The 20,451-nt window shown below is 40.1% G+C and overlaps 1 non-coding gene across 1 annotated transcript; it reads right to left on the reverse strand.

The window, feature by feature from the left end:
* Positions 1–333: 333 nt before the first annotated feature.
* On the reverse strand, positions 334–470 carry LOC114236098 (small nucleolar RNA SNORA70). The gene has a single exon (XR_003622126.1). It is a non-coding gene; the product is annotated as a small nucleolar RNA SNORA70 (small nucleolar RNA).
* Between the last annotated feature and the right edge of the window lie 19,981 nt (positions 471–20,451).

Genomic DNA, 20,451 nt, shown 5'->3' on the forward strand with positions numbered 1-20,451 from the left:
CCAGAGGGCCACGATTAGGGATGTATTCGACCCCACGGCCATCCTGGATGAGCCGCTTTTCTCCCACCATGTTTTCAAACTCGTCTTCATTAAACTTAGTAAATCCCCACTTCTTGGAGATGTGGATCTTCTGGCGGCCAGGAAACTTGAACTTGGCCCTGCGGAGGGCCTCAATCACATGCTCCTTGTTCTGCAGCTTGATGTGGATGGACATTATGACTTGGCCAATGTGGACCCTGGCCACTGTGCCCTGGGCTTTCCAAAGGCACCACGCATACCTGTCTGGAGCCTAGATTAGGGACAGCATGTCAGTCCTGAATGTCCACTGGAAAGAGCTGTCTCCAAGGTCCCTTAGGGCAACCCATACAGGCAATAGGCTGTGTACACTATACCCAGGAGGCTGCCGTTTGCAGACATTGCACACCGGGCCCTCATGGGGAAAAGAGTGCAGTCAACTTAATTGGCTGCAAACATCTAAGACATTTTCTACTTTACATTTGTTTCCTTTGAGTGTGGGCAAGGCACATTGGATTAGCAAATTAAAATGTACTAATGGTACATTATCTCTCCTAAGAAAAACAGATGGTTGTGTTATTAAAAAAAAGAATGATTGTAGAAAAATATCCAATTGTGAATGAAGAAGTGTCTGAAGATAACCTAATGCCAAGGTTGGGCCTTATCTAAAATTGTGAAACTGTTGACATTTACCTGGAGCTCCTGCTGCCTCTTTTTTGTTGCTCATCCCTTCTGCAGCTAGTCTCCTGGCTGCTCAGGGCTCGCACGCCTGGATATCTCCACCTTCCTCTCTCTTACGTAAATCCACACATTACAGCCCCCTCTTTACATCTTGTGCTCTGCTAGGTGCCTAAGAGTTAAGATCACTTTCTCATGAGATACGGCTAAAGAAAAATGACTACATTACCACTCTCAAACAATGTCATTCCTTAACCTAGTTAAAACGACTAGTATATATTTGAGCAGGTTGGGCTCAGGTAGTTTTGATTTAGAAAACTTGTTGACACCTTTCAAATCACCTAGAAAGGAGACACCCGCTTGGACCAAATGAATGACCATTAGCATCCCCGGGAATACTGTGCAACGTAGGATATTATTTTAAAACGTAGGGTTTGTTATTATTCAGGTGTGAGGAGGCCAACAGATCAGAGGATGATTGTTCTTGAAAAGACAGATCATTAAAGTCACAGATGCCAAGAGGAGAGGGACGTGCCGTCCCATGAGGGGCCACGTGTGGAAGCCGTGGGGTTAGGTAGGAGGCTGAGGGAGCAGGGAACACAAGGACGATAGCCTTTCCTGTGGTTTCCATAGGACAGTATGGGCAAGTGCAAGCATGTTCAGGATTGGTTAATTTGGATCATTTCAGCAGGCTCTGGGGTCTAGGGACTGTCCCTAGTTGTCTGGCACCTGGCCCTGGAGTGATTAGGGCAGGTGGAGAGTACCCAGAATGTAAGAGGTCTGTGAAAGCCCCTACAGGAGCATTGGGGTATGGGCTTTGGATTGGATGGTTTGCATATGAATGCTGTGCTCTCAGCCCAGTAGTTCCCTACCTTTAGGAATTGGCTAGCCCTGCCAGGGACAGTCTCTCCAGGATCAGCAAGGGTACAGATGTCAAAGATTCAAAGACATGGTAAATATAGACATTGATGCATATGTCCTGACTTCAGAAGATTTCGTGTCTCCTGGGCATAATGACACACATCCGAGAACTCTCAACAGAAGAAAACATAAAGTGGATCTTCCCTGAGTGTGAACCATGATAAGCAAAGCAGATGTACTGATGAGGTTTTATTTATTTATTTTTGGCTGTACCGCACGGCTTGTGGGATCTCAGTTCCCCAACCAGGGATCGAACCCAGGTCCCTTGCAGTGATAGTGTGGAGGTTTTAAATTTCCTCTAAATTTCACTACAAGAGAGATTTTTCAGAGGTTTCAGATTATAATTGTACTATTTTGGAACCTGCCAGGCTGTAAACCTCTCTACTTGGAATAAAATCCTTAAAAGGATCTTTGACCTACTCATGATGGTAGACAAATAGTCTTGTCCACAGTAGAAGTCTAAGTAGTTTCTAACTCATACTTGCACCTAAAAGTTATGTGTCCTCTAAAAATCTCTTCATATAGAAAAAATCGTTGCAGATAATACTTCAATTACACTAAAGTGTTCTGTAAAAATGTGGCTAAAGACCACACTGCAACTGCATTTTTAACTCCTCCCCCTTGATGTTTGCTGAGAAGCTTGTTATTTCTTTATTTCTCTGAACAATATCCAGGCAGCTTCAAGAGAAAATCCATTAAAAGGCCCCTAAATTGGCATTTGTATAGCAGTTTTCTCCATTCTTTAACACGGTATGGAGGAAAACATTATGACAGCTGCCATGCACCCCTAGAGAAACACTGTGTTGGAAGGTAAGAGAGGTCTGTGGAAGATTTGGATTCACTTGAAAAAATCAGCTGCAGGACCTGCCAAATTGCTGCTAGCTATCACAGACACGATGCTCATTAAGAAGCCCCACTGGCTCACGATTTATTGATTAGAGACTAAATATCCTGGAAGACTCGTAAATTACTCTTTAAATGGGCTTTTAAACATCCCTCCTACATCCCACCAATGGATTATGCTTCAGATACATTTGCAACTGACTTAATCTATGTGAAAATTTATCCGTTCTTCCTATCTCATTACTTAGATTGTTATATAAAAAGATTATGTAGCTGGAATATATTTAAACAACAGAGTTCTTGTTAACAAGATATTAGTCCTATTAAATTCTAAAAACGATTTTCAGAGAGATGTTATTTCAAATCTAGGTTTGAATATTTGAGTGACTGGCTAAAATGCTTTCTGGATGTAGGGGTTAGGGCATTCACACGGATCAAGCTACGGCTATTTTTATTCTAAAATAGGCTTTCTTTAATTTGGAGGAGAAAAAAAAAATCAAAGTATCAGAATTTTCTCTACCTCCCCAGATATGAAGGACATTTAATGGTTTCTGCAAAAGCTTGAATCCAAAAAATTGTCAAAATTCTGTGCATGAGCTATGAGAATTAAAGAAGCCAACCCCTGGTTTCCAAATAGTTTAGAAAATTGAAACTAAAATGATTCCATGCTAGCAGTAAGCTGGACATAAGTAGAAAAATAAAACAAAATAAAGAACAGATGGGCAAACAACATCATGTAAACAACAAACAACGGTAATTTTTAAAACTATGAAGTTAAAAAATAGCTGGATATGGGCTTCCCTGGTGGCACAGTGGTTAGGAGTCCGCCTGCCAATGCAGGGGACACAGGTTCAATCCCTGGTCCGGGAAGATCCCATATGCCGTGGAGCAACTAAGCCCATGTGCCACAACTACTGAGCCTGCACTCTAGAGCACGCATGCCACAACTACTGAAGCCTGCATGCCTAGAGCTCGTGCTCCACAGCAAGAGAAGCCACCGCAATGAGAAGCCTGCGCACCGCAACAAAGAGTAGCCCCCGCTCGCCGCAACTAGAGAACGACCGCGTGCGGTGATGAAGACCCAACGCAGCCAAAAATAAAGAAATAAATACATTTATTAAAAAAAAAAGAATTTCCTTCCTTTTTAAAAAAAATAGCGGGACATAGACTTAAGTAGGTAGAACACCTGAAAAACTGGAAGATGCTAAAGCTGTAAAAGCATCTTCTAAGTGTCATTCATTTATTCAACGACAGACCCTCATTCAGAACAATACTATTGATGGCCTTTGTCGTGTTAGACATTGAAGAAACAATGGCAAACTAGCCAATGTTTTCTTCATCATGGAATGTAAAGACTATTTTGAGAAAACAAAGATAAGATATAACAAAAGGACCGCATGAGTGAACATTAAGTATGAACTACTTTGGGAGCATATAACTGGTCCAGAGGACCAAGGATGAAGACTTGTTTCCTGAGGCAACAGCATTAAACAGAGATGTGGAGGATGCACTGGCATTAGAGACTGAGTGATGTCATAAGATAGAGGTGGTGGTGGTAGTAGTGGATGTACTGGGTGGCTGGGGAAGTGGCTATGGATAAAGGACACGACAGCAGAACAGAAGCTCTGAGGTGAGGAAAAGGATAGCAGATCTTAAGAACTGAATGCCAGTCAGCACTTCCAGAGACCAGTATGAAGATCTGATGAGTAAAAGGCTAGACCATGTAGAACCTTAAAGCTCTCAGTCAGGAATTTCAACTTACACTAAGAGAAATCAGAAGCCATTGGTGGGTTTTAATGAAGAGGTTTTAAATCTATACTTAAAACTAAACAAATCACCAAAAGAACCATGTTGGCTGTAGCATGGAGGCTGGCTTGTAAGGCAGTGATAAATGGGGGGTAACTAGGTATGAGGCTATTTCATTAAATTATGTAAGAGATGAGGGGGTTTTTTTGGACTAGGCTATTGGAAGTAGGGTCCAGGACAAGAGAAACATAGAGGAAGTGAAAAACCATAGCACTTGGACATTGACAGCATGTGAGTAATAGGAAATAGGGAGAATCAGGAAAGATTCTTCAGTTTTTAAATTGAGCAAACATACAGTTGTTGGAGGATTTATTGAGGTGGGAAACACTGGAGGAAGAATAATTTATGGAAGAGTTCATGAGTTCTGTTTTGGACATGTTGAATTTGAAGTGTTATACGATAGCCCTGTGTCATGACTTGCAAGCTGTTAGCTATGTATAGTATAAAAGATGCAGTCAGAAGAGAGGTCTGGGCTTCTGTCAATCAGCATGGGCTGGATTATGTCACAGCAACATTTCAGGAAATTAGAACAAGTTTTATTTCTTGCTTTTGCTACACGTCCATTGTAGATCAAGAAGGGAGCTTTTTCAGATCATTTAGACACCCAGGCTAATTGAAGCCTTACTTTGTTATGATGCTGCCACCTCTTTTGGGGGCTTCAGCGTTGATCATGGCAAGGCAAGAGAGCACATAGAAGGCATATCAGCTCAAATATGTCCTGTCCTGACATGACACTTGTCACTTCCATTTACATTACATCAGCCAAGGCAAGTTATATGACCACTGCTACAGTTTCCAATTATTTTCTAGGAAGAGGAAGAGATCCATAAATTTTTTTGTGAGTGCTAGTAATGGCTACCACAGAATTGATGATGTCATTTTAGGTGACATCATATGATAACATATGGCCCATGTAGTGAATACTTATCATGTGTGATGCCCCAATATTTTCCCTCAATTTTGGTAACTTCTCATATTATTAATCTATCTTCACAAGACAGAGGACAGAATATTTATATTCAAGACCCTCTTGCAGTTTTAGATGCAGGCATGCGACTTAGATTTTTCCAGTCATTTGAACCCACTTGAGACTTGCATTAGAAAGTTAGAATTATGAAGAGGTGACCATGAAAGGAAGAATACACACTCTAGCACATGTAATGACAGAGACTTTGGTTCTTTCTGGGTGTGGAGGAAAGGAAGGGAGTGGAGCATCAGGCATCCAATCCTGAGGGCAATCAGTCCCAAGTGGCACGGCCGTGGTATCTTTCCCAGAGGCGCCCCTTTGGTGCAGAGTCATTGCTCCTGGATGGGTAGCTTCAGAATCTGATCCTCTGACTCTTCCCTAATTTACATTAGCTCATAAGTTCCCTTTAAAAATCCATTTTCTCTTTAAATAAATCAGAATATTTTACAATATTTGCAATTACAAGCCTGACCAATATGGTATTTGATTCCAGGAAAGGCAACAAGCCCTCAAAGAAATGGAAATCAGTGAGTGGGTTATTTAACCTGGTTGAGCTTTCGGGCATTGAAGATCTAGTTAGTCCAGAACTGGGAACTCTGGTGGTTAATGGCAGAGCAAGTAAAAAAGTTACTTAAATCATCCTCTACAATGAAATGGCTATTGAAGACAAGACTTTGGAAAAACATGTAGCTGTTGATAAAGAATGAGTAGGGAGGACTAAGGATTACAAGGAAGAGAAGGAAGACTGGCTGCTTCTAGCTGTACTGGGGAGCTTAGGGACAGAAAATTATAAGATCAAAGTTTTAAATTCTTGGCTCAAGGCAGATGTAAGAGAATCAGGGACTTGCTGTGTCTGTCAAAAGTATTTGTTGCAACAGCAAGATTGACATAGTTAAGAATAAAACATCAGGCCTGATGCTCTGGGTTGCTGAAATTCAGATTAGCTTGAATTCACCTCTTTGTCAGACTCCTTAGTAATAGCATGGTGAATGGAAAAGATTCGGACACTAGGATCAAAAAGAAGGCATTTGGGAGAACCCTAAAGGAAGAGAAATACCCAGACATTTTGTTGAGTTTTGGACACCAACTTTGAGTTTATACTACTGGCTGAGCCACTTCTGTAATTCACTAAAAATGCTGGGTTTATTGGGGGTCAGGTGATTAATGGATGTCTCAGTCAGCTTGGTCTACTATAACAAAATACCACAGCTGGGTGGCTTAAACAACAGATTTTTTCTCACAGTTCTGGAGGCTAGGATATTCAAGACCAAGATGCTAGTAGAGTCAGCCCACTTTCAAGACTCATCTAAACGTAATTACCTCCCAAAGGCTCCACCTCCCAATACTGTCACAGTGGGGTTTAGGGCTCCAACATAGATATTTGGGGAGGGACACAAACATTCAGTCCATAGCAAGGGAGGTTTGGCACGAATATATTTGAAAGTAGGCCCTGTGGGTTTGCAAACATCCTGTTGCTATTTCCCTAGTTCCTTGTGATAGTTGGAATAAATATAACCAGTAACTGGAATGATTTGCAGATTGGATTCATAACTCATGGAGCAAACTCTATTATGGCTGGCTAAGTAGAAGTTCCTGGACCTATTCTTTGCCTTTAAATTTAAATTTTAAAATTAAAAACCAAAGTGTTATCATATCTCAGGTGGAATTATAGGGATTTATATTCCCACCAAAGTAGTAGTTGACACTAGACTTTCCTACATTTAATTAGGTATTAATTCTAATTTCAACTACTGTTTTAGATTCAGTCTTATTTCATGAGGAAAATTTTAAAAAACAGGCTTGGAATAGCACTTGGAATGCAGCTATCGATATGGTAAATACCTTTTCCTATCCTAATAACTAGAGAACAACAGTAACAGTTTGCTTTCACCTGGTACAAACAACAGTACATCTTTACTATCTTGTCTTCAGAACTGCATTACATCTATGCCTCTGTACCATAATTTATTCTAGGGGGACCTTGATCTTCTCACAATGTCAGGGAGCATCAACAAAGTTCACTATATTGACAGAATCATAAGGAAAGTAATTTGAAAGCAAGTACTCTAGATTTTGGGTGGACAAGTTTTGTATGCATGCTAAAGTTTGGGTAATAAATACCATGGAAATACAGAGGTCTGCCACCTTAGAAAAGTTTCTGATTATCCTGTGGTATAGGACATGGTACGATATACTATTTGAAGTGAAAGGCAAGTTGCTGTACCTTGCCCCATAATTCTCTAAAAAAGAAGTACAGTGAATTTCTATGGATATTGGAGAAAATTATCATCACATTTGTGTTGGCTGCTTGATTGATTTGCCAAGGGACTCCAAGGATGCCATTTTTAAAAAAAATTTATTTATTTACTTATATTTTATTTTTGGCTGTGTTAGGTCTTCGTTTCTGTGCGAGGGCTTTCTCTAGTTGCGGCGAGTGGGGGCCACTCTTCATCGAGGTGCGCGGGCCTCTCACTATCGCGGCCTCTCTTGTTGCGGAGCACAGGCTCCAGACGCGCAGGCTCAGTAGTTGTGGCTCACGGGCCCAGTTGCTCCACGGCATGCGGGATCTTCCCAGACCAGGTCTCGAACCCGTGTCCCCTGCATTGACAGGCAGATTCTTAACCACTGCGCCACCAGGGAAGCCCCAAGGATGCCATTTTTTAAGGGAGTCTCAGCAAGAGAAGGCTTTTTAGTTGGACCACACGCCATGAAAGCAACCCTCCGATGGGCCCTGTGACAACCAATCCGATTGTGCCCAAAGTATCTGTGGCAGAGGAGGTGCGTTGTATAAAGCCTGTGTCAAGTCTCAATAGGAGAATCATAGTATAGGTACCCAAGGTTTTGAAGCAAAATTGCAACCTCTTTGCCAGTAACTCTTTCCTTTTGATTAACAGTTTCTGGGTTTCTGGTAGAAACAAGATCATGATAGGCACTAAACAACTAGCAATAGAGCACCAAATGACCTGATCTTACATTCATAAACTTGGTGTTACCTAATAGTCCAAGCTCTAGAACTGATTATGCCCAGCAATAACCCATCAATTAGAAATCATATATACATGTTTGACCTCAAGCAGGTCCTGAAGGACAAATAAGTTGCATAAACAGATTCGTCAATCAAAAATAAAAGTAGCTGGAAATTGAAGTGTGGCCAAGATGGCAGAGTAGGGGGTCCCTGACCTTACCCCCTCCCGTGGGCACACCAAAATTACAACTATTTACAGAGCAACTATCTATGAGAATGACCCTGGAGACTAGCAGAAAAGATTTTCCACAGCTAAAGACACAAAGAAGGAACCACAACAAGATGAGTAGGAGAGGTGGAGATGCGATATAATCAAGACCCACGCCCCCAGAGAAGGATAATGGTAAGATAATCACAATTGCAGAGGTTCTCCCCAAGGAGTGAGGGGTTTGAGCTCCCCAGCATGGGGGGCCTGCACCAGGAAGATGAGTCCCCCAGAACGTCTGGCTTTGAAGGCCAGAGGGACTTGTATACTGGAGAGCAATCCCTATCAAAATACCAATGGCATTTTTCACAGAACTAGAAAAAAAAATTAAGTCAGTTATTCTTTTATTTTAAAAAAGGCATCAAATGTAGCCACAAAAAGACAAATAAAAAATAAACAAAACTGGACAATAAAGTGATAAAGACAGTTTTTAATCAATATACTATATAATACAGCATAATTATTGCAATAGGGAAGGGGGTTCAGGGTAAATTAAACTCAATTTCAATTTTTACAAACGTGACTGGGCAGAAGAGCAGAATGAGGGAGTGAGGTAGGGGCCTGGAGGGGGCTTGAGCAGAGCCAGGGAAGTGAAAAAATTGCAAAGGGTTGGTCAATATAAATGCATTGAGGCCAGCTGTGTCTGTCAGCTGGCAATTACTGAAGTTAGGATGCTTTCCTACCACAGAGACCTGGAGACAGAGGCACTGTCCTTCCTAATGATGATTACATTTCAAAGGAATGAACTTTCAAGACCTTGAGAAGACATTCCTGAGTTGAAGGAGATACCTGTATATCTCAAAGGAGTGGGGGAAGGATTCACAGTTGTAAGCTCTTTTTAGCAAATGCTCTAAGAAAGTCAGAGGCCTACCTGATGAGGTATTGGCTAGAACACACAGTATATTCTTTGAGCAGCCTTGAGTTTTCTTTCATCCTAGGGGGTTAGGGTCATCCTAGGAATGCAGCCTTGAGTGGTTAGAATTTATGCTAGTGCTGTTCAAGTCTTTTAATGTGGGGTGTGTGTATGTGTGTGTATGTGTAGGTGATGAACTAAATAATTTGCGCTCAGAGTCTGCAGTCCTTTTGGCCAAAGTTGAGGCTTTGTCAAAGAGAGGGATCAGAGGAGACTGACTAGAGTTTGGTCAAGGAGAGAACTTTTGTAATGTCATAATCCCAGTGTCCCACTGGTTTTCTACTATCATTCCCCATCAACTTACTTTCATAACTCATGAGGAGGTCCTATAACAAACAGATTGAGAAGGAAATAATCTGAGACTAGTTCACTTGGCATCACATGGTGGCACTAATCAGAACTGGACAGCTGTCACATTAAACCCATTCAGAGGTGGCCATAAAGACAGTAGAAAAGGAATATCCTCTCAAAATACAGAAGTTCAAGTGGCATATTTTGTGTTCTGCTTAGAGAGAGATATGGCTGAAGGCTGGCTCTACGCTGACTCATGAGTAATAAGCAACAGTTTGACTAGTTGGTCTGGCACTTGATGGAAGAAACTTGAAGTGTTGGTGACAAGGAAGTTTGGGGTTAGATTTATGGACTTATTTCTCAAATGTATCCCAAGCGAATACTCTGTAAAAGGTCCCCACCGTGGAAGAGGCTCTCAGTAATCAGTTGGACAAAATGACCTTCCTGACGGATGAAAGTCTGATCCCTTCCCAGTCACCCCAGAATCTGCCCAGTACACTCAGGAATAAAGGGACCATGGTGCCAAGGACGGTGGATTTCGATGGATTTCCCCACAACAAGGCTGACCTGGACACCACAGCTGCTGATTACCTGATTTTTCTGCATCAGGAAGCAATCCTAAGCCCCCAGTAGGGTTCTATACCCCAGGGAAGCTATCCAGTTTGGGGTGGTAAATTAATTATGTAAGGCTGCTTCCATTATGGAATAGAAATTTGTCCTTAGTAGGATAAATGCTTAATTTGGATTTATTTTTGCATCCATGCTCATTCTCCTTCCTCCAGCACCACCATTCACAGACTTTATGAAATATCATATTTAGTGTTAAGACTTTGCACACAACAGTTCTGCCTTTTTGAGAACTCATTTTTCAGTAAAAGAAACAAATCAGTGGGCCAACTGTCATGAAAATCACTGGTCCTATGGATACTATGATTGACGAAACGCTTGCTTCCTTCTCGAGAAGGTGATGATATATTTGTTTATAGGTAGTTGCAATGGGATAGGTGGTGGCATGTGGCTATTTGGAAGATTAATTTTGAAAGAAGGATATTAATGTCGGGTCAGTGGACTTCCGTGGATCTTTGCCATTTTTGGTCACCTAATGTCTTAGAATACTCTCCCTAGTTTTTATAATCTCTATATTATGAATCCTGTCCAGCTAGGAATCAGAAAACTCACATTTGTTGACTCTTGGCTGTCTGAGTGAGGACAGATGCAGACGTGTGACCTAGGACCCCCTAATCAGACACGATTTTGAGAGACTTGGATGCATACATGAGAAACGTGAGGAGCTTGCTGTGTAGGGGGAAGCGTCGTGGCAGAGCTCCCCCATTCTTCAGAGGTATCACTAGCATTTTCACTAACACAGCTTCCTAGCGTGGGTACTATTTCTGGGATTAGCTTTACAGACTGTCTCTCTCACCCTCCTCCAGATTTTGTGAGCATTCTAATATGAATAAATTCCTTTTCTGCTTAAGCTAGTTGATATGCAGGTGTTTCCAACTAGGCACTCTGACCCCTAGGGCAAAATTATGGTCACTAAAACCATGGCGACAAATATTTCTCCTAGAGAGAGAGACTGTATGAAGCGAAAAGAAGGCCTGAGAGTAGAATCCTGAGGACCTTCACGGTGACTCCTCAGGTGGAGGAAGAGAAGCCAACAAGGGAGAAGGATACAGAGGTGTCAGGGGGGTGGGGACACCACGCAAAGAGCATGGATCATCGTGTCCAGAAAGGAGAGTGTTTCCAGGGGGGAGTGGCCATCCTTGTTCAACTGGTTGTCCTGAAAGAGCAGTGGGGAATAATAAGAATCTTTTATTGTGCCGTTTACCTGACGACCACATTTCATCATCACAAGAGCCCGATCAGAGAGGTAGTATTTCCTGCCGTGAATTGAGGAGAATGAGGATGATAGGGAAATGATAGTAGATACACAGAAAACTATTTAAGTTAGTGAGAAATAGAGTGTGAGTCAGAGGAAGATGTGCACACTGGGAGGCTGTTTGTTTGCGGTGTGGAAAGTTGGAAAAATTTAAAGACAGTGGAGAGAGGACATAGAGAGAATGACGTAGAGAGAACGTGGTACAGAATGTAAGTAACCTCATCCCCTTTGATAGGAGGAGGCCCACATAACTTTATTATTATAAAATTGATGAAGAGAAGAAGATGGTTGTAGATGGACAGGCTTATGTGTGATAGCAGGAATTTAAGAGAATTCCTGTTTTTTTCTTTTTTCTTTTCTAATTTCTATGTAAAGTACAAGATAAAGTTGTTTGCTGAGAATGAGGGCAAATGGGGAGAATTTGGTCAAAATTCTGAGGAAAGAAGAGGTGCTTTGAGAAAGTTCTTGAGGATGAGAGTTGAGTACAAATTGAGAAAAAAAGAAGAGGTTCAGTGTGCAGCTACGCGGAAATTGGTAACAATGAACATAAAGCAGCACGATTAGGTCTTCCCGTGTGATCTTCTCCAGGGACACTCAGCAGGTGGGTATAGGGCACAGAAGATGGGTCACGGTCCTCATCCAGAGATGGAGAAATGGAGATGTAAGATACCTGCCGCCGTCTCTGTCAGTAGGACAGAGATATGCACACCCTATGATAAAATTCAGTACGGGCCATAGTGGTGGCAGAGCAGGAAGTGATCAACCCCACTGGGGGACCACCTCATAGATAAGGTGCCCCTAGACTGGGTGCTTGGAAGACTTGAGGACGGGCGATGTGTGACGTGAGGAGTGTGCCCAGGGCAAAGGTAAACCTGTGTGAAAATGTCTTGGTATTTTTTTTTTAATTAATTTATTTTTTTAACATCTTTATTGGAGTATAATTGCTTTACAATGGTGTGTTAGTTTCTGCTTTATAACAAAGTGAATCAGTTATACATATACGTATGTTCCCATATCTCTTCCCTCTTGTGTCTCCCTCCCTCTCACCCTCCCTATCCCACCCCTCTAGGAGGTCACAAAGCACCGAGCTGATCTCCCTGTGCTATGCGGCTGCTTCCCACTAGCTATCTATTTTACATTTGGTAGTGTGTATATGTCCACGCCACTCTCTCACTTTGTCACAGCTTACCCTTCCCCCTCCCCGTGTCCTCAAGTCCATTCTCTAGTTGATCTGTGTCTTTTTTCCCGTCTTACCCCTAGGTTCTTCTAAAATCTTGAGAATGTCTTGGTTTTGATAATCGACTCTTTGTGCATTCTGAGTAATGTAGGGAAATAATTCATAAATATTTCTCACAAAATAAATATTAAACTGGGGCTGCACATCCAATTCCAGTGATTTAGTAATCTTGTATTGCCATCTTGTCATTGATACTGGGACCAACTGGAGAGTCTAGGCCAACTTACACAAGACGTTACTGCTACATTCAGGTGTGTAGCTAGTATCAATAAATGACATTTCACTGTGCCTATAAAGCTCCAGGTGGGCAATAGTGACCCTCTGCATAACAAACCCATCAACCAGCATTTAACCTTAGATGATTGCAAACAAAACAAACAAATGAACAAACAAAACTGTGTTTCTCAACACGTGCTAAGATTTTACTTTCTAGTGCTAGGTTAGTGATGAGTATATCAGTATCTCTACCCACTTAATCATTTTCACAATTGCCAGAATGCCAGTAATTTTATATCCAAAAATGAATCTGGTGAAAGTCAAATCGTGTTGAATATTCTTCCAGTGGGGATCAAAGCTAGTTCTTGCTATGTAATTGCCTGTTCAGAAGTGTACTCTACTTGTAAACACTGTCTTTATAATAGATGCTTTTGACATTCTAATGGATTTTCCATAGTCCCTCTGAGTAGCAGCATGACTTGATGAGAGTCCTTCAGACTATTAATAAATCCTGCCATCATTCTGCCATAATTGGCCACATTTACTGCTATGCTTCCCTTGCCCCATTTTGAGAAGAAAATAGAGATAAAATATTTTTCCATATAATCTCTTTGAATGCACATTAACACTAGCTATGAATTACCCTTTGTACTATCCGCAGAAGTATCCAGGAGCAAGAAAGGAATTATCTGTTCTTTGAATGATTAAAGGTTTAAAGCAGCCAAAGTAAACAGTGATTGTAAGAAGTGAAGTAAAGTAAACTAAGCCCTTCTTTCATACTCCTTATTTTTGTCCCCATTTTGGTAAAACCCTTCTTCCCTCTCTTGAGCTGGCAAGAAGTAGAGGTCCTAGTGGAGGACCCTCATGCAGTTTCAAAAGTGCAGAATAATGCAGCAACCTGTGCTGGAATGCACTGGCCGCCTGGTTCTTCTTTCCCACCACGAAAAGCAATAGGAATTATCAAATGCTGAAAACATTATAAAAGCAATAGAAAATACTAAACAAAATCCTGTCATATTTGTTCATTTATTCAAGTGTCCAACCATCTCATCAGTGCACTGTGGCTGTGAGAAATGAGCTACAGCTGGTTTCAGTGATTCTGCACAGGATTCAAATGTTAGGGAGTTTCCCAGTGGTTCAGCTTGTGTCGTGCGAACACCTTTCAGCTAGAAAAAAAGGCATCTTGATTTTTTTTAGTGTTAAAAAAGACTGTACACAATGGGACAAGGAAATTCACAAAAGAAAATTAAGATGTTCTTTCCAAAAGATGAGGAACTAACATCCCCTCTCCCGGTCGCATTTAGGAGCAGGATCCAAATTCAATAGGAAATCAGAATGACAATCAGGAGACAGTGCAGGAAGCCTGGCATGTGAACCACACACAAAAAATTGTCTGTCTAGGCTGCAGGCATGTGAAAGCCAGAGTCCCTGGCTGGCAGGAAGAGGTCTCCTAAATTTACCACTGTTTCAGAATGTCACTGGTTCTAGATTTCTGAACGACTGGTTTGTCTACGGCAGGTCAGCAAATTAAATTACAGAATATAATAAAGCATGTTGCAGTTTCTAGCACACATAAATTATGGCTGACATTTATTGATTATCATAAATATAATGGGAAAGATTCAGCCAGAGATGGAGTTTCATTACGGCTCAGCTATGAGTCCACTTAGAATTCATGTAGAACATTTGGAATAAAAGGAGATAGATAGGAATAAAGAAAACTTGCTTAATACGATCTCTGTCACATTCTGTGTGACTCTGGAAAGCTCTTAAACTCTCTGTGCCTGTTTCCTCATCTGTAAAATGGGGCTAATAGAAATAATAGTACTGGCCTATGTTAGAGAGTTGTTATGGGGGTTGAACGAGGAAGTACATGTAAAGTGCCTGGTGTGTAATAAACACTAAGTGTTCGCTCATCCGCTTCTTAGTATGGTTATTTTAACTGTAGAGTCCACAAAGTAGTTTTCACAGATATCATTCCATTTCATTCACACAATCCTGTGGTGAGATTGTCCTTGTAAAAAAAAAATTAACAATGAAGAAATGGAGTTTTTATTTATATGACAGGGATAGAATGATACCCTCATCTTTTAACTCCGAGTACTAGAACCTGTTACATGTGTAAAAATACATATCGAGGGAAGACTTCCACGAGGACAGAAAAGAGACAAAACTTCCAATGCTGGGCAGTCACATTTAGTAATAGGGGGTAGGTACCTTGAACAATTTTAGTGTAATCATTTATGCATACATTCAGAGAAACACATTTTCCAAGCAGAAATACAGATACTCTTTGTTCTTTCCACTTGAAAACTGAAACACAGATGCTCTATATTACAAGGGGAAACTGAGAGTATTAAATTACTTGTCCTAAGTCACACGATGGCTGGGCCGGTGATGGCCCTCTGTTCTCTGTTCTTCCATCCCCTCCACAACACATTCTCCCGCATCTGTGCCTTCCACAGCCTGTTCCTTTCTGGGCTTCACTGTTGTCTCCCTGTGGGAAAAATAGAAAAGCTCTCAGATGAAACTGGGTGCAGAGAGAGCTGATTGACAAGGCAGAGCGCCAGCCAAGTCCCCATATCTCTTTTCCCAGATAGAAGGAAAATGAGTCAACTAGAACTGCCTAAACTTTTTGGGGGAACATGTCACTGAGATGCTTTAAATTATTTATTTATTTATACATCTTTCTCCTGTGATGTATAGAGTTATAAAGACATTTTCTTTCTGCTTCATAGGATTGTTTAGAAATGTCAAATACTGTCAACAGGCTCATACTCACCAATTTCAATCATGAAATAGAGATATTTTTCGTTACACTTACAACAGAAAAGTATGATTTTGGAGCCAATATAGAGAAACTGTGCTTCACATGTATTATTTATTTCCATGTCTAAGACTTAGGAATTAACTGTAATCCATATACAGTTGTCTGATCTTGATCCTTGCATTCTGAAAGATTTAACCTCCTTTTTCCTCGGAAAGTGTTACTCATACTGGCTTACAAAACGATCAGATACTAGAGCAGAATCTATATCTATTTCACTGAAATAAATGTCACCAATTGGATATCTCTGGTGTCTTTCTGAACTTCTCTTATTCTTGCAAATAGAAAGGAATGTTTCAATCATCCCAGTTTTACTTAATGGAGTGTAAATTGCCCACCACTGTAATTATCACAAGCACATGCTGTGTTATGTCTCAAATGAACTCCTAAAAAGAGTGCACACTGGAGTTTTACTGTCAGGGTGACTTTATTCTGGACACTCAGTTTCCACTTTTGCAGAGCACATGGCAGCTGAGGGCAGCTGAGCGCTCAGAAAGCAGGCTCTTGACTCAGTGGCTCGTTGCCTCTTTGAATCTTGGCTCTGATTTTTTTTTTTTCCCCCAGCCTTGTGATTATGAGCTAATTACTTACATGCTCTGTGCTTGCTTCCTCATCCAACTGGGGATGATAATATACTTACCTCATAAGGTTGTTAGAAGGATTAAGCAAAATAATAAATGTCAAGAATTGAGTGGAGTGCCTAGCACATACCAGGGGGTCACTAAACGCTGGGTATTACGACCTGCCTTAATAAAGGGATGGTGCAAAGGCACATGGATTAGATAGTATGTATGGAAGAGGCTCTAATTAAAAGGAAAGTACGTCATGAGCCAAGCTCATACTAGCCTTAGAAATTATTTGTAACTTGTCACATGGAAATAATATCAGTATATTCATTTGGAGTCGGAGATTCCATCCTCACATTTCTATAGTAACTTTTAGCTCTGTTTTTTTGTTTGTTGGTTGTATAATCGGAGTTGCTGTATTTTCTCAGCCCAGTCTCTGGAACTCTCTCCTAGATTTTATCAAGTTGTGAGGTGAGATGCCTCGCCAGCTGTGGCGAGCTACACTTCTTGGTCACGAGCCACCGTGGAAGGGGACAAACCACACATTTTAATGGACCGTGGTCACTCCTCCCAGGAGAGTGCCCTGGCTCTGGAGTCCTCGCAGAGGGGAAGATCACGTCAGGGTAGTTCCAGGACCTGCACCCCGTCCTCAATGCAAGTTAGCTATCAACACTTCAGGACCACGAGGTAAAATATAAGAAAGGATATTTTGTTTTTCAAACAATAGACTTAGTTTCAAGAGGTTTGGATCTCTTTTTACAAAATGAATGTTGAGGTCGAGTGTGAGTTTGAAAGAGAAAGAAGAACAAATGCACCCTTTTCCATGCTGGTGGAGTGTCTTGTGTTTCTAGTGTTCCTGAAGTGATTAATCATTCATGAAAATGTCTTAGCAAGTCGTTAAAGCTAAAAGGAGTGATGGTTCTGTTCCCCCATCACATCGGGGGTGCTGTCCTTAGGTCACTCTGGAGATTACAGTAACATGGTAAAGTCTCAAAGTGCTGAAAATAAATTAAGCACGAGAGTTAAGAACAGGCCATTGTTTATTATTTATTTATTTACATCTCACCATATTCCAGGATTGAAAGAAGATAGAATTTTGTCTCTAGGGTTGAGAAATAGAATCATATATTTATAACTAAACTATATTTACTGTATGTATAAAAACAGAACTCCTGGCATAAGAGAAATATTCTGATACTATTTGGGATGCCCAATATCTCGACTTAAAAGTAACATCCTGTATCTCTCTGCCTGCTCGATACTAGGACTAATGCAGAAAGCTGTAATTTGTTTATATCTCTTAAACTCAGATTATAATAATTTTTAAAAATACCGCCAACAGAGAGTAATTATTTTAGTGAAGGAACTAAAAGCTAAGTGTAAAGATGCTCATTTTTAAAGTGCTATTAAGGTTGATATGTTTATAAATTTGCTACTCATTTTAAGTAAATCATGAATAATTTAGGTTCCCCAAATCCTCCTTTGGAATTTTAAGGTACTCACTGGGGAAGTTTAAAAATTCAGTAAAGTAATTTGGGATGGCTGAATTTCTACTTTCTGAATGATATTATATGTGGTAAGCCCTCCTGTTCAGTAAAAAACAATGATTATGGCAGTGGTTCTTCCTATTTTTTAATTTTTATTGGAGTATAGTTGCTTTGCAATGTTGTGTTAGTTTCTGCTGTAGAGCAAAGTGAATCAGTTATACGTATACATGGCAGTGGTTCTTAAACATTGGTGGAGGGCTTGATGCAACACAGATTTCTGGGCTCTACCCCAGCCTTTCTGATTCTAAAGTTGGTCTGGTGTGGGACCATAGAACATGTATTTCTAACAGCTTCCTAAGAGTTGCTGATGCTGATGGCCTGGGGCCCACATTTGAGAACCACTGCTTTACATCAGAGACAATTGAGGTTAATGTTATCACTGTAAATCTGGATGCTCAAATGGATTGGCTATGGAACACTTAACAACTACGGACTAAAATACAACAGAAGTTCACCAACCAGTTAAGCAGCTACAAGAGAAATTAGATTAAAATATCAAAAGAAAATATTACAAATTCAGAATGTACACCTATGAATTAGAAAATGGAGTTTGATGTCTTGAATATTAGATTCATATTTTCTTTTTACAAGCTTTACTTCCTATTAGTAGTTGATTCTTAAAACAACTTAGAGCACTTTCATATTAAATGAAAGACAAATAAAGAGGCCAATGTCATTTCCTATGTGTCAATCATATTCTATAATATTTAGACAATTCTTAAAAGACTAGCCCATTCTTTGGCCAGATAAATTTAGTGCTGTCCAATTCTATAAATAATTTTAAGAGAATAAATTGACTTTCAAAAATAATAAAAATCCTATATCTTTTTTTTTCAATATTAGGTAAATATCATCACCCTAATAATCTCCTTCAGCAAATACAAACTGATTTTTTATTTGGTTGTTATATTGACTGTTTAAAGAAATTTCTGTTTTATAAACATGATAAAAGATAAAGTTTAGTATGCTTATTTTTCATATGTACAAATAATGCATTTGCACAAAGTTGGTGCTTAATAGTTGATGAATAAATGAAACCACATTATCACAAACCAGAGCCATCAGTATTTTAAAAAAAATCTACAAATGTACATAAAAATATGGAAACATGAAAGGCTGTTTTGCTTGCCTCTTTAGGAATATCCTGCCCTTATTTATAGGATGACAACAGACATGATTAATCAGTACAACAGGTTGTGAAGGAATTGCATCTATTTATAGATCCAAGAACAAAATAATCAGATTTATTTCCTCCCACCACTGGGCTGAGCACTGCACCCTGACAGTCCACCTACCCCACCTTTAGAGAGAGCTTTGCACTTTTTAGAACATTATTGTTGGAAAATGCTCTATAACATATCTAAAGAGTCTCGACTATGGTAAAATGCTACAATCCAGAAAAGGACAGCTGCTCAGCATGGGTTGAAGAATCCAAAATAAGCTAATAATGAACCGCCACGCTATAAGAGTTGTAGTTGAGGGCTTATAAAGCTTCGATGACAATCGCAAAGAAGTGGTATTTGTGAAAGTTTCACGAAGTGCCAGGACAGCTGATTAGGAGAGTCAACTGCAAAGACAGAATTCCTGGGGGTGAAACCCAAGTCTTCCCTTCCTGGTTTGCCTGAGTTCCTCATCTCTAAAACAGAGGTAACAATGTTACCTATCACATAGGGTTGTTGGGGGAATCGAATGAGTAAATAAATGTAAAATGCTTAGATCAGTGCATCTATTTATTACATATATATGTATATTACATATAATGAATACTATATGAGTGTGAGCACTTAACATTTTTATTATTTCCTCCATTTTTAGGAGTGTTCTATGGTCCTCGTTATTTCCCATCCTATCCTATATCCAATTTCATCGCTGCCTAAATGCGAACATCTCCATTATCATTATCCCCCAAGTCTTAATTGCTACACCATTCTTATTGTTAATTCTAGCTTAAATCATTCATTCATTCATCTCTATCTTTCACCATTTTACTGAAACACAGAGATACAAATGTCTCATTTGATCTTTTTCACCAGCAGGCAATTTAGACCTCAATACTATTGGGTTCACCAAGAAGTTAGTTGGGCCAACTTTTCAGCCAGCCCAATACATACACTTCACAGTTAACAGTGTTATAGACCTAAACACAGGATAATGAAGGGTTAGGTATTGTAGAAATGACTGAAGTTAAGTGTTTACATAAACATAATACCAAATAGAAATAAAATGTATCTCCATATTGTACATTAATGATGACCCCAACATCTTGTCTCTTCTGTAAAAAATACATTTTCTAGGCTAATTTTCAGACCATGAAGCTTTGAAGATTACTGGAATTATTCTTAGGGTCACTACATTGTCTGACTGCAGTGGAAAAAGGGCCACTGCTGTTGCTTGTATATTCATCCACCTTGTCTAATCATTACAGAAGAGAGATGATGGGGTGATGTTGTGGGTAGTGAATTTGTACAAATCTTCAGAGGTGTTCCCAGGAATCAAATAATAGAAAAAATTC

The sequence above is a fragment of the Balaenoptera acutorostrata genome, chromosome 14, assembly GCF_949987535.1.
Source record: "Balaenoptera acutorostrata chromosome 14, mBalAcu1.1, whole genome shotgun sequence".
In the NCBI taxonomy this organism is placed as follows: Eukaryota; Metazoa; Chordata; class Mammalia; order Artiodactyla; family Balaenopteridae; genus Balaenoptera; species Balaenoptera acutorostrata.